Consider the following 10,922-nt stretch of genomic DNA (forward strand, 5'->3'; position numbering starts at 1 on the left):
TCATCAAGAGGCTTTTGAGTTCCTCTTCACTTTCTGCCATAAGGGTGGTGTCATCTGCATATCTGAGGTGATTGATATTTCTCCCAGCAATCTTGATTCCAGCTTGTGCTTCTTCCAGTCCAGCGTTTCTCATGATGTACTCTGCATATAAGTTAAATAAGTAGGGTGACAATATACAGCCTTGACGAACTCCTTTTCCTATTTGGAACCAGTCTGTTGTTCCATGTCCAAATTTAACTGTTGCTTACTGATCTGAACATAGGTTTCTCAAGAGGCAGGTCAGGTGGTCTGGTATTCCCATCTCTTTTAGAATTTTCCACAGTTTAATGTGATCCACACAGTCAAAGGCTTTGGCATAGTCAATAAAGCAGAAATAGATGTTTTTCTGGAACTCTCTTCCTTTTTCCATGATCCAACAGATGTTGGCAATTTGATCTCCGGTTCCTCTGCCTTTTCTAAAACCAGCTTGAACATCTGGGAGTTCACGGTTCACGTACTGCTGAAGCCTGGCTTGGAGAATTTTGAGCATGACTTTACTAGCGTGTGAGATGAGTGCAATTGTGCAGTAGTTTGAGCATTCCTTGGCATTACCTTTCTTTGGGATTGGAATGAAAACTGACCTTTTCCAGTCCTGTGGCCACTGCTGAGTTTTCCAAATTTGCTGGCATATTGAGTGCAGCACTTTCACAGCATCATCTTTCAGGATTTGGAATAGCTCAACTGGAATTCCATCACCTCCACTAGCTTTGTTCGTAGTGATGCTTTCTAAGGCCCACTTGACTTCACATTCCAGGATGTCTGGCTCTAGGTCAGTGATCACACCATCGTGATTATCTGGGTCATGATGATCTTTTTTGTACAGTTCTGTGTATTCTTGCCACCTCTTCTTAATATCTTCTGCTTCTGTTAGGTCCATACCATTTCTGCCCTTTATCGAGCCCATCTTTGCATGAAATGTTCCCTTGGTATCTCTAATTTTCTTGAAGAGATCTCTAGTCTTTCCCATTCTGTTGTTTTCCTCTATTTCTTTGCATTGATCACTGAGGAAGGCTTTCTTATCTCTTCTTGCTATTCTTTGGAACTCTGCATTCAGATGCTTATATCTTTCCTTTTCTCGTTAGAACTTTGTTAAACAAGTACCATAGAAGATACTGAGAAATATCTGTTGTCTTCAAGACCAAAGTTACACTAAAGTTGGTTTGTTTGTTGTTATAACAATAAGTTTAGCTGTTTCTAACCCTTCTGTTTATTCCTAACAACTTTGCAAAGAATGTGTTTGTCGCTAGGGCTGAGATTTTGGACAAGTGAGGAGCATACTCCTTTACCACCCGCCCTCCTGTTGTTCTGTCTATACGACATTATTCATGGCTACCAGCAGGCAACTGAAATGGTGTCTTTTTTTACTGAGGTATCATTGTTTTACAAGGTTATGTCTGTTCCTGCTGTGTGAATTGATCCAGCTGTATGTATACATATATCCCCTCCCTCATGAAGCAACCCCCCCCCCCCACCGAACCCTTTTAAGACCACAGGGCACTGAGCTGAGCTCCCTGCTCTTGGTGACAGCAGGCTGCCACTGGCTGTTTTGCAATGGCAGTGCACACATGTCGATTCCAACCTCCCAGTTCATCGCCCACCCTGCGGCCGCTGTCCATTCTCTACCTCTGCCCTGCAAATAGGTTCAACTGCATGATTCTCTAGATTCCACATATATGGGTTAATAGACAATATTTGTTTTTCTCTTTCAGGCTTATATCACTCTGTATGAAAGACTCTGGGTCAACTAACATCTCCACTAATGTCTCAATATTTCTTTTTATGGCTGAGCAATACTCCACTGGATATGTGCACTCCATTTTCAACCTAAAGACTCATTCTACTCAGACTCATTTGATCCAAAAATTGCTAAGATGATATACCAAGTGAAATAATCATATATATATATATAAAGTCCTAAGCACAAGGTTCAAGACTGTCATGAAAGAGCTCTGTGAGAGTTACAAGCTCCTCTTTCACCTACCAAATAAATTCCCCTCCTAACACCTGGGACACACCAACAGCATTATTACCAGAAGGTGGACTTGGAGGAAATCTTCCCAGCCATGTAATATCCTCTGATCTGACCCGTTGAGTAAATTTCTATTTCTTTAAGATGAAAAACTGTATTTCCAGGTCTCCATTAAAACCCACATTTCTCTATGAAGGCTTAACTGTGGCTGTTTACAAATTAATGAATTAAATAGAATTAGCATATAATCTTTCATTTTGCCAACCCAAAGCAAAATGTTGAAGCAAAGAAAATGAGTCAATGACATCTTCAAAACCAGGACTGGGGTGACAAGGAAATGTCAAAGGATGTTAGATTTAAATAGGTTGTACTGAGGGCCATGGATTCCCAGGTGGCTAAGTGGTAAAGAATCCTCTTGCCAACGCACGAGTGACAAGAGACTCGGGTTTGATCCCTGAGTTGAGAAGATCCCCTAGAGGAGGAAATGACAACCCAGTCCAGTATTCCTGCTGGGATAATCCCACGGACGGAGGAGCCTGGCGGGCGACAGTTCATGGGGTTGCAAAGAGACACAGCTGAGCATGCGCACACACACTGCGGGCCGCCGGTGATCAGGAAGAAGTGAGATGGGAAGAGGTCTGCGACACATGTCAACATTGCTGTTAATTTCCCTTGACTGGACCCAACTCCACATGAGCTGATCGCAGATGAATAAAAGAACACCAACTCCCTTGTTAATAGCTGGGAGAGTAATTGTCATCTAAAATAGTCTTTGCGTGAAGAAAGAGAAATTCACACTTTCTCAGTCTTCTCACATCTGTTTCTGCTTGATACAGCAACAAAAATAAATACTCTTCACAATGAAAATATTGAAAGAATTTTCAAAATGTGTTAATCTTTATTAAACCAATATTCTGGATAAAATGTCGCAATTGTTTTTCAAAATTGCTGGTGGTTTGTTTAATAATCCTGCTTGAAAGTGAATTTTCAAATCAAATGAAAATGTTTTGAAGGACCATGTTGCTTAAAAATAAAACCCCTGATGTGGAGAAAAGGGAACTCTCCTACATTGTTGGAGAGAATGTAAATTTGTATACCCACTATGGAAAACAGTAGGAAGGTTTCTGAAAAAAACGAAAAACAGACTTGTTATATGATCCAGCAATCCCACTCCTGGGCATATATCCAGACAAAACTATAATTCAAAAAGATGCGTGCCGTCCCATGTCACAGCAGCCCCATTCACAATGGCTAAGATATGGAAACAAACTAAATGTCCAACAACAGATGAATGGAAGAGGATGGGCACAAACAGAAAATGGTAGGAATCCTCCTCGGCCATAAAAACGAGATTTTTGACTTTATCTTAAAATATTGGCATCACTGGGCTCAGTGCCACAAAATCACCATCTGCTATTTTTAGGTGGAGCACATATATTCTAGGCTTCCCTGGTGGCTCAGTGGTAAAAATCCACTTGCAATTCAAAAGACACAGGTTCGATCCCTGGGTTGAGAAGATCCCCTGGAGTAGGAAATGGCAGCCCACTCCAGTGTTCTTGCCTGGAGAATCCCATGGACAGAGGAGCCGGGTGGGCTACAGTCCATGGGGTCACAAGAGAGTCGGGCATGACTTAGCAACCAAACAACAACAAATAGGTTCTAAATTACTCCAACCTCATGTGTTATAGTGTAACCCTTATATGTGACAATGTGTCACATATGATGATCTGTTACATATGACAACGTGTCACATATGACAATCTCATATGTGTCATATGTGTTACCCTTCATACATATGGAAATGTCAGTCTTTAGCAGAGAAATTTGGTTTCCTTTCCCCAAAGATGTTTCCCTGTAATTACTGAATCTGATAAATTCTAAGATTACGGAAGTACTCCTCAAAGCTAAAACAGAAATGGTCTTTAATAGTAAATAGCTCATATGTCTCACAACATTGTGATAGATTAAATATGATCACAAACTGTTTAAGCTCCTCCAGTCCACAGTTGAGGGTACATTTGCTATGGTTTAAATCTGGCCTGACCCTATATCTTGCTTTGACTATTTGACTGTGTTGGGAATTAAATTGATGAGCTCTGAACACAAGGCCTCAGGGGGCCTCACAAGTTTCTGCCATGGCTCTTTCTGAACAACTATACTGGTCTTTCCGACTGGAGAATGAGAAGGCCCGCAGAGAAAGACTGAGTTTTCCAGCCAACACCAACACCGGCTAAGAGACATGTGAATGAGGCCATCTTAAACCTTCCACCTTGGTCAAAGGTGTCTGAGTGAATCAAAGTGAAATGAGCAGAGGAACAGCTGAAACCCCAGAATTATAAGACATGATAATGGAAGTTACTACATTTTGGAGTGGTTTGTTATATAGCAGTAGATAACTAAAACACACACATGAAAACAAAACAAAAACTCAGCAATTTGAAATATCAAGTAACCTTTTGAGTGGTTACTGTTTTTATTTTGACTTTTGTTTTCCGGTTTTTATTTGTTTTGTTTTCAGTATTAGGGTGATTCTGGCTATTTAAAGAGACATGTTTAAACTTGCCGCTGCTGCTGCTAAGTCACTTCAGTCGTGTCCGACTCTGTGTGACCCCATAGACAGCAGCCCACCAGGCTCCCCCGTTCCTGGGATTCTCCAGGCAAGAACACTGGAGTGGGTTGCCATTTCCTTCTCCAATGCATGAAAGTGAAAAGTGAAAGTGAAGTCGCTCAGTCGTGTCCGACTCTTAGAGATCCCATGGACTGCAGCCTACCAGGCTCCTCCGTCCATGGGATTTTCCAGGTAAGAGTACTGGAGTAGGGTGCCACTGCCTTTGTACCCCTTATTTTTTTCCTTTAAATTATTATTTTTTTAGAACATCAAGAAAATGTATTTAAGTTTTAAAGTAGGAAGAAAGGAGATCCAGTTGCCAAGGTCATCTTTGTGAGATAAAACTGTGGGTGGTTATTCTTTCCATCTTTGGATTTTTCTGAGTTCTAAAATTTTTTTTTTTATTAAGAACAGTTTTTTTTTAGAGTAAGGAGTTATTTGAAACTCTGGTGTTGCAAAGTGGTTGAAAATTACATGAGGAACAAAGAAATTATAAAAGCTAATGACTAAAGCACAAAGCAAATACTTAAGAGAAAATGAAAATCCTCCTTCCAGGCTCAATAATGATATAGATGAGAAAGCCCTGAGCAGAGTGAACTTAAAATTCTAGGTCATGACTTTTGTTGAATAAATAGATTTTAATTGAGCTATGATGGAATTAGTAATTATTCATAAAATTATTTTTGTCCTTGCTACGTGGGTATAGATTATTCAGACCCAAATGGAGTTATTCAGCTAATGGAATATGAAAAAAATCTAGTAGATTAAAAAAACATGATTTCACAAGGAAATGGCATATAATACCAGTCTGGAACATTCTATTTCGTAAATCGGTGATATGTACACAAATGATCATTCTGTTTTTATTCTTCAAACTGACATATGTTTCACGTAATTTCATGTACGTGTAATACGTTTTAAATTTAAGAATAGGACGGAAATGCAAGGGTGAATTAGAGAAAACATATTTCACAATAGCTTTCAATCAAATCAGAAAAAAAACACTGATTTTTCTCTTAATGTAAATTTTTATATTAAAAAATTCAAAAGCAGACCTTTTGCATATGATACCCATGGAAGTGAGTGCACACATGTCACAACTGTGTTTTCTAAATGGATTGTAAGCAGTCACAATTTGCCTGAACTAAAATCCAGTTTATCTTTTTTCCTGTTGGGAGGCAAATGTTAGCCTGATTCTCTGATCTGATCTCATTGTCATGCTGGTGGAGGTACAGCTAATCCTCCTCAGAGACCAACAGGGTGGCACAGAAATAAAAAGAGAACAGTCATTACAGTGATACAGATCTTTGACACACAGAGATTGCATTAAATTGTAGAAACACCTTATGGCAACATGCTGCTTTTACTTAGGCTTTTCTTCCTTTTTTCCTTCCTCCTCCCTCCCTTTGTTCCTTTCTTTATAACTTTTTAAAAAGAAAAAATTGGCCTACTTTGTCTTAACCTAGTATCTGAGTTAGAGAGGATTGTAGATACAATCCAGGAAAATGAATAATAATGTAAACAATGGATCTCAAACTCTCTGGTCTCAGGAACCATTTGCATTCTTACAAATTATGGAGGCAACCGAAGAGCTTCTGTTTACAGAGGTTATAGCTCTAAACAGTTACAATATTAAAAATCAAAACAGATGAAAATATTTATTTGTTAACTATTTATTCAAATCTCACCAGAAGCAGTATATTTAAAAAAAAAAAAAAACAAAAAAACCTCTCTAAAGTAAAATTGAGAAGAGTGGTAGTACTTTATATTTCTGTACATGTGTAATGAGTGGCTTAAAGGAAAATGACTAGATTATTCTGTTACTTTCTGCATTTACTCTGTTCTGATATGTAGATTTGGCTGAGTTACATGCCAATAATATGACCTCAAATAGATGTGTGGTTGGAAAAGGGAGGTGTATTTTTAACAGCCTTTTCAGAGAATTGCAGCTTTTATCCTTTAAGACGGCAAAAAACTCAATAAATAGTTTCCTGAAAGTTGTAATGTGAAATCTGACATCATATCAATAAAAATTCTATGCTATGTTATATAAAAATCCATCAGTCTACCTTGCATTTTGAACATATTTTTGCCCATGCTTGATTCTGTCACATCAATCAATGGTCATTTGGAATGGTACTGTGAATTAGACAGATCTTCCAAATGTTGACACATTTCATTATACAGTATCACAAAATCTCATTTGTTAGTATCACAACCAATCCCATTAGAAAGGTCTTTTAACGTTGCAAAGCTGTCAAGATCCCAGTGGCAGATACAAGATTTCCAAATTTCTAATTTTAACTTAAAAGCTTGAATTTCATAGTTGGCAGCAAATGCTATTTTCCTCGCACTGACTGACTCACTTCGCTCATTTTTGAGAAAATGTCTAACTAGTACTCAAATTTGAATAGCTACAGTTTTCCTGTTGATTGTCCTTTCAAAAAAGTAAAAATGATGTTCTGAAAAAAAAAAAAAAGTAGCTAATTCATCTTGAATCTCTAATGATTACGTAAGTGTTTACTCCTCAAAGAAAACTGTGTACTTTGATAATCTTGAGTACATTTCCCATCTTGACATCCAGAATATTAAAAAGGTATGCATTTAAGAATTAAAAATTAATAAAATTCATAATTTTTACTACTTCAAAGACATTCTCAGTCACTAAAATAAAAAAATAACCCCCCAAAATATTAGGATTATTATTAAAAAAGGTTAGACCTTAAAGATCTTCTGACCCTATCTTGAGAAACGCCAGGGATTCACAGACCATACTTTGAAGAACTGACAAAGCTACAGTCCGAATAAATCACCCAGTTTTCTTAGATGTTCAAGAAGCCCATTTCCTTTCAACATGGGGATAATTTTGCATCTTTCAGGCAGAAGTAGGTACAGGTTAAATATACCCCTTTCCTCCTCCCCTTCTTCGCCATCCATCATCAACCATCAGTTAAGGAAGAATGCAAAACTTAATAATCTCCTATCACTGTCTTCCTATCACTGTCTTTGCTATTGTAGGTTAAAAAGCATCTTGAAACATATAACCTGACATATTTAACTTACACTTCACATATTCAGAAAGAAGAACTCAACTATCTTCAGAGCACATGCCCTAAAGAGACACGGAGAAAGTGCACTAGTGAAAGTGAGGAGAGTATTTCCCATTTAAAGTATTTCCCAAAACAAAACAGGTTTCTACACAGGCTTCTATTAGCCCTTATACTGGCCAAATTTATTGAATCCGTTTGGCCAGCTAGAAGCTAGGTTTGACTCTCTGCATTCACAGGTTTTCCCAAATGCCTTGGGGTCACATAATTTTGTGTTCCTTCATGATCCATGACCAGGTTGAATATATAAATTATGCAACCTGGGATAAGTTTCAGAATGAAAGGTGACTCTATAATTATTCTAGGACATCGGGTATGACCAGGACTACCCAGGGCAAACTGGAAAGCATCCTTACCCTGTAACGACAATGATTTATTTATTTTTCCTAATGAGGCCATTTTCCTAAACTACTCTTCAGGAATATTGACACTAAGCTTACACGGCAGAATCTAAACAATAACTGAGGCAGAGAGAAATTTAATGATGGACTGTTGGCATCTGTCAGCAAGAAAAAAAACCAGCTTTTACAACTTAATGACTGTCTTCCTCAGAATAACTACTCCTTGCTTTTAATTGTTATGCTTTCTGAATGTAAAACCTCCCCCTCCCACCATTGTATACTCTTGTTTTCCTTATTAAATTCCTGCTTCACTGGAATGTAAAACACTTTTCCAGCTGGAAATAAAAGGGCACTGCAGGCTATCATAGGATATTCGCTTTGATTTCTTCCCAGGCATAAGAGTTACAAATTGATTTAACTTCACAGAGCTAGTTTCCTGTGTCTATATCCTCAGTTTCAAGCTCACCTACTGTCCACCTGCTGGCTCCTTAGCCATCCCCCAAATAGTTCTGTTTCAGGAAATTTAGCAGCCACTATGCGTTTTCAAACGTAAGTAAGCGCCCTAAAACGTGTGTGCATTTGTGATCACTTAGTCAGCTCCAACTCTTCGCGACCTCATGGACTGTAGCCTGCCAGACTCCTCTGTCCATGGGATTTTCCAGGCAAGAGTACCAGTGGGTTGCCATGCCCTCATCCAGGGGATCTTCCTGACCCAGGGATTGAACCTGTGTCTCCTGCATCGGCAGGTGGATTCTTTACCACTGAGCCATGTGGCAAGTACTGCCCTAATATGTGCTTTGAGCCAAAAAGTCCACTATCCTCCTCCTACCTCTCTATGGTTTTTCCTGTGGTCATGTATAGATGTGAGAGTTGGACTGTGAAGAAGGCTGAGCGCCGAAGAATTGATGCTTTTGAACTGTGGTGTTGGAGAAGACTCTTGAGAGTCCCTTGGACTGCAAGGAGATCCAACCAGTTCATTCTGAAGGAGATCAGCCCTGGGTGTTCATTGGAAGGACTGATGCTGAAGCTGAAGCTCCAATACTTTGGCCACCTGTTGCAAAGAGCTGACTCATTGGAAAAGACTCTGATGCTGGGAGGGATTGGGGGCAGGAGGAGAAGGGGACGACAGAGGATGAGATGGCTGGATGGCATCACCAACTTGATGGACATGAGTTTGAGTGAACTCTTGGAGTTGGTGATGGACAGGGAGGCCTGGCGTGCTGCGATTCATGGGGTCGCAAAGAGTCGGACACGACTGAGCGACTGAACTGAACTGAACTCTGTATTTAGCATGTCTTTTATTAAAAATCAGCCTAATTCACATGGATCACAGGAATCAAAACTAATTTATTAAAAAAAATTCAGCTTCTGGTTCAAGATGGTGGAGGAGAAAGATGTATGCTCATCTCCTCTTGTGACAGCACCAAAATCACAACTAGTTGTTGAACAACCAACTTCAGGAGAATGATGGAAACCACCAAAAAAGATATCCCAAGTCCAAAGGCCAAGAAGCAGCTGCAGCAAGATGGCAGGAAAAGCACACTCACGACAAAATCAAACCCCATACCCGTCAGGTGGTTGATCCACAAACTCAAGAACAATAAGACCAAAAAAGTTCTCCCACTGCTGTGAAGGTTTGGAACCCCATGTCAGGCTTCCCAATCTGAGGACCTGACAAAGGGCCTGGGAATCTTCAGGGAAAATGACCTTGAAGCCCATCTGGATTTGATTACAAGATTTCCACAGGACTGGGGGAAACAGAGACTCCAATCTTGGAGCACCCCCCATAAAAGAAAAAACAACAACTCCATCAGGCAGAAAGCCAAGGAGCTTTGAACAGAGAGGAAAAAGGGAGCCATTTCTTAGAAGCTCTAGGATTCTGTTCATTTCCTTCCTCATTTATACACCAATTCATTACTAAAAATGGCATCCTCTCTCTGTAAATACTCCTACATCTGTTCATATTTCCTCTTTTCTTCTCCATGTACACACACATATTTCTATTTGTAGTTAGAGCTTGGAAGAAGAGAGGGAATGTCTATTCTTGTCGTTGGCATGTGGATATAGCCCTTCTGTCTCACAGGCAAAATCTGAGTCTATCAGTTTCATTCTATAGCAGATCTGAAGGAAGTGATTTTTCTTTTATAGAGTGATTTTTTTTTAAAATTTTACAGCTGACAGTAGAATCGCAGAAAACAAATGTTGCCATTATGATGTGTCAAAGTTAGTTTAGGGAACCCAGAAATCTTCATAATTTATATAAATGCATAATGCAGCACTTAAAACTTTGCAGAAAAGTAATTTGTTATTCTAACTTTTTTTTTTTCTAATAAAGAACCAACCAAAAGTATTTGAAATATTTCCTATTTGGCCAATGTTGAATCAGCAAAGTTATACTCTTAACTAAAGAATGTCTTTCTAATAGGACTGAACTAGACAGGCTACCAGTTTTGTCAATTCTTTGTGACGTCTGTACTTAGAGGCTATGTTTTGCTTCCAAACATCCTTAGAGAAAGCCTCTTGTTTATGTATGAGTTAGGGAAGACTACCTGATCCAGAGCTGCTAAGTGTCATATTTCTACTAAATGCAGAGCTGACCATATGCCAGCCCAGTAGACCCTTAGGAAAAGACAAGCTCTCTCCTTCTCAAGAAATGAATATTCAAACACTCTCAAGCACATCATTTTTGCTTTTAACCTTATGTGAAACAATAACCTTTCAGGGAATGAAAGTTAAGATTAGAATACATAATCAATAAACACAGAAAAACTAGTGGATTTTGTGAAGAAAAAATCACTAGTGACATTAGGATGAAACAGTAAGAAAAATGTCATAGACCGCGCCGCCCACCCCCCCCC

General features: G+C 39.1%; 1 protein-coding gene across 1 annotated transcript in view; it reads right to left on the minus strand.

Annotated features, from left to right (window-relative positions):
- Nucleotides 1-10,922, minus strand: part of DCC (DCC netrin 1 receptor) — an 838,683-nt gene that overhangs the window by 694,449 nt on the left and 133,312 nt on the right. The window lies entirely within an intron of this gene.

This window comes from Bison bison, unplaced genomic scaffold (assembly GCF_000754665.1).
Source record: "Bison bison bison isolate TAMUID 2011002044 unplaced genomic scaffold, Bison_UMD1.0 scf7180017864349, whole genome shotgun sequence".
Taxonomy (NCBI): Eukaryota; Metazoa; Chordata; class Mammalia; order Artiodactyla; family Bovidae; genus Bison; species Bison bison.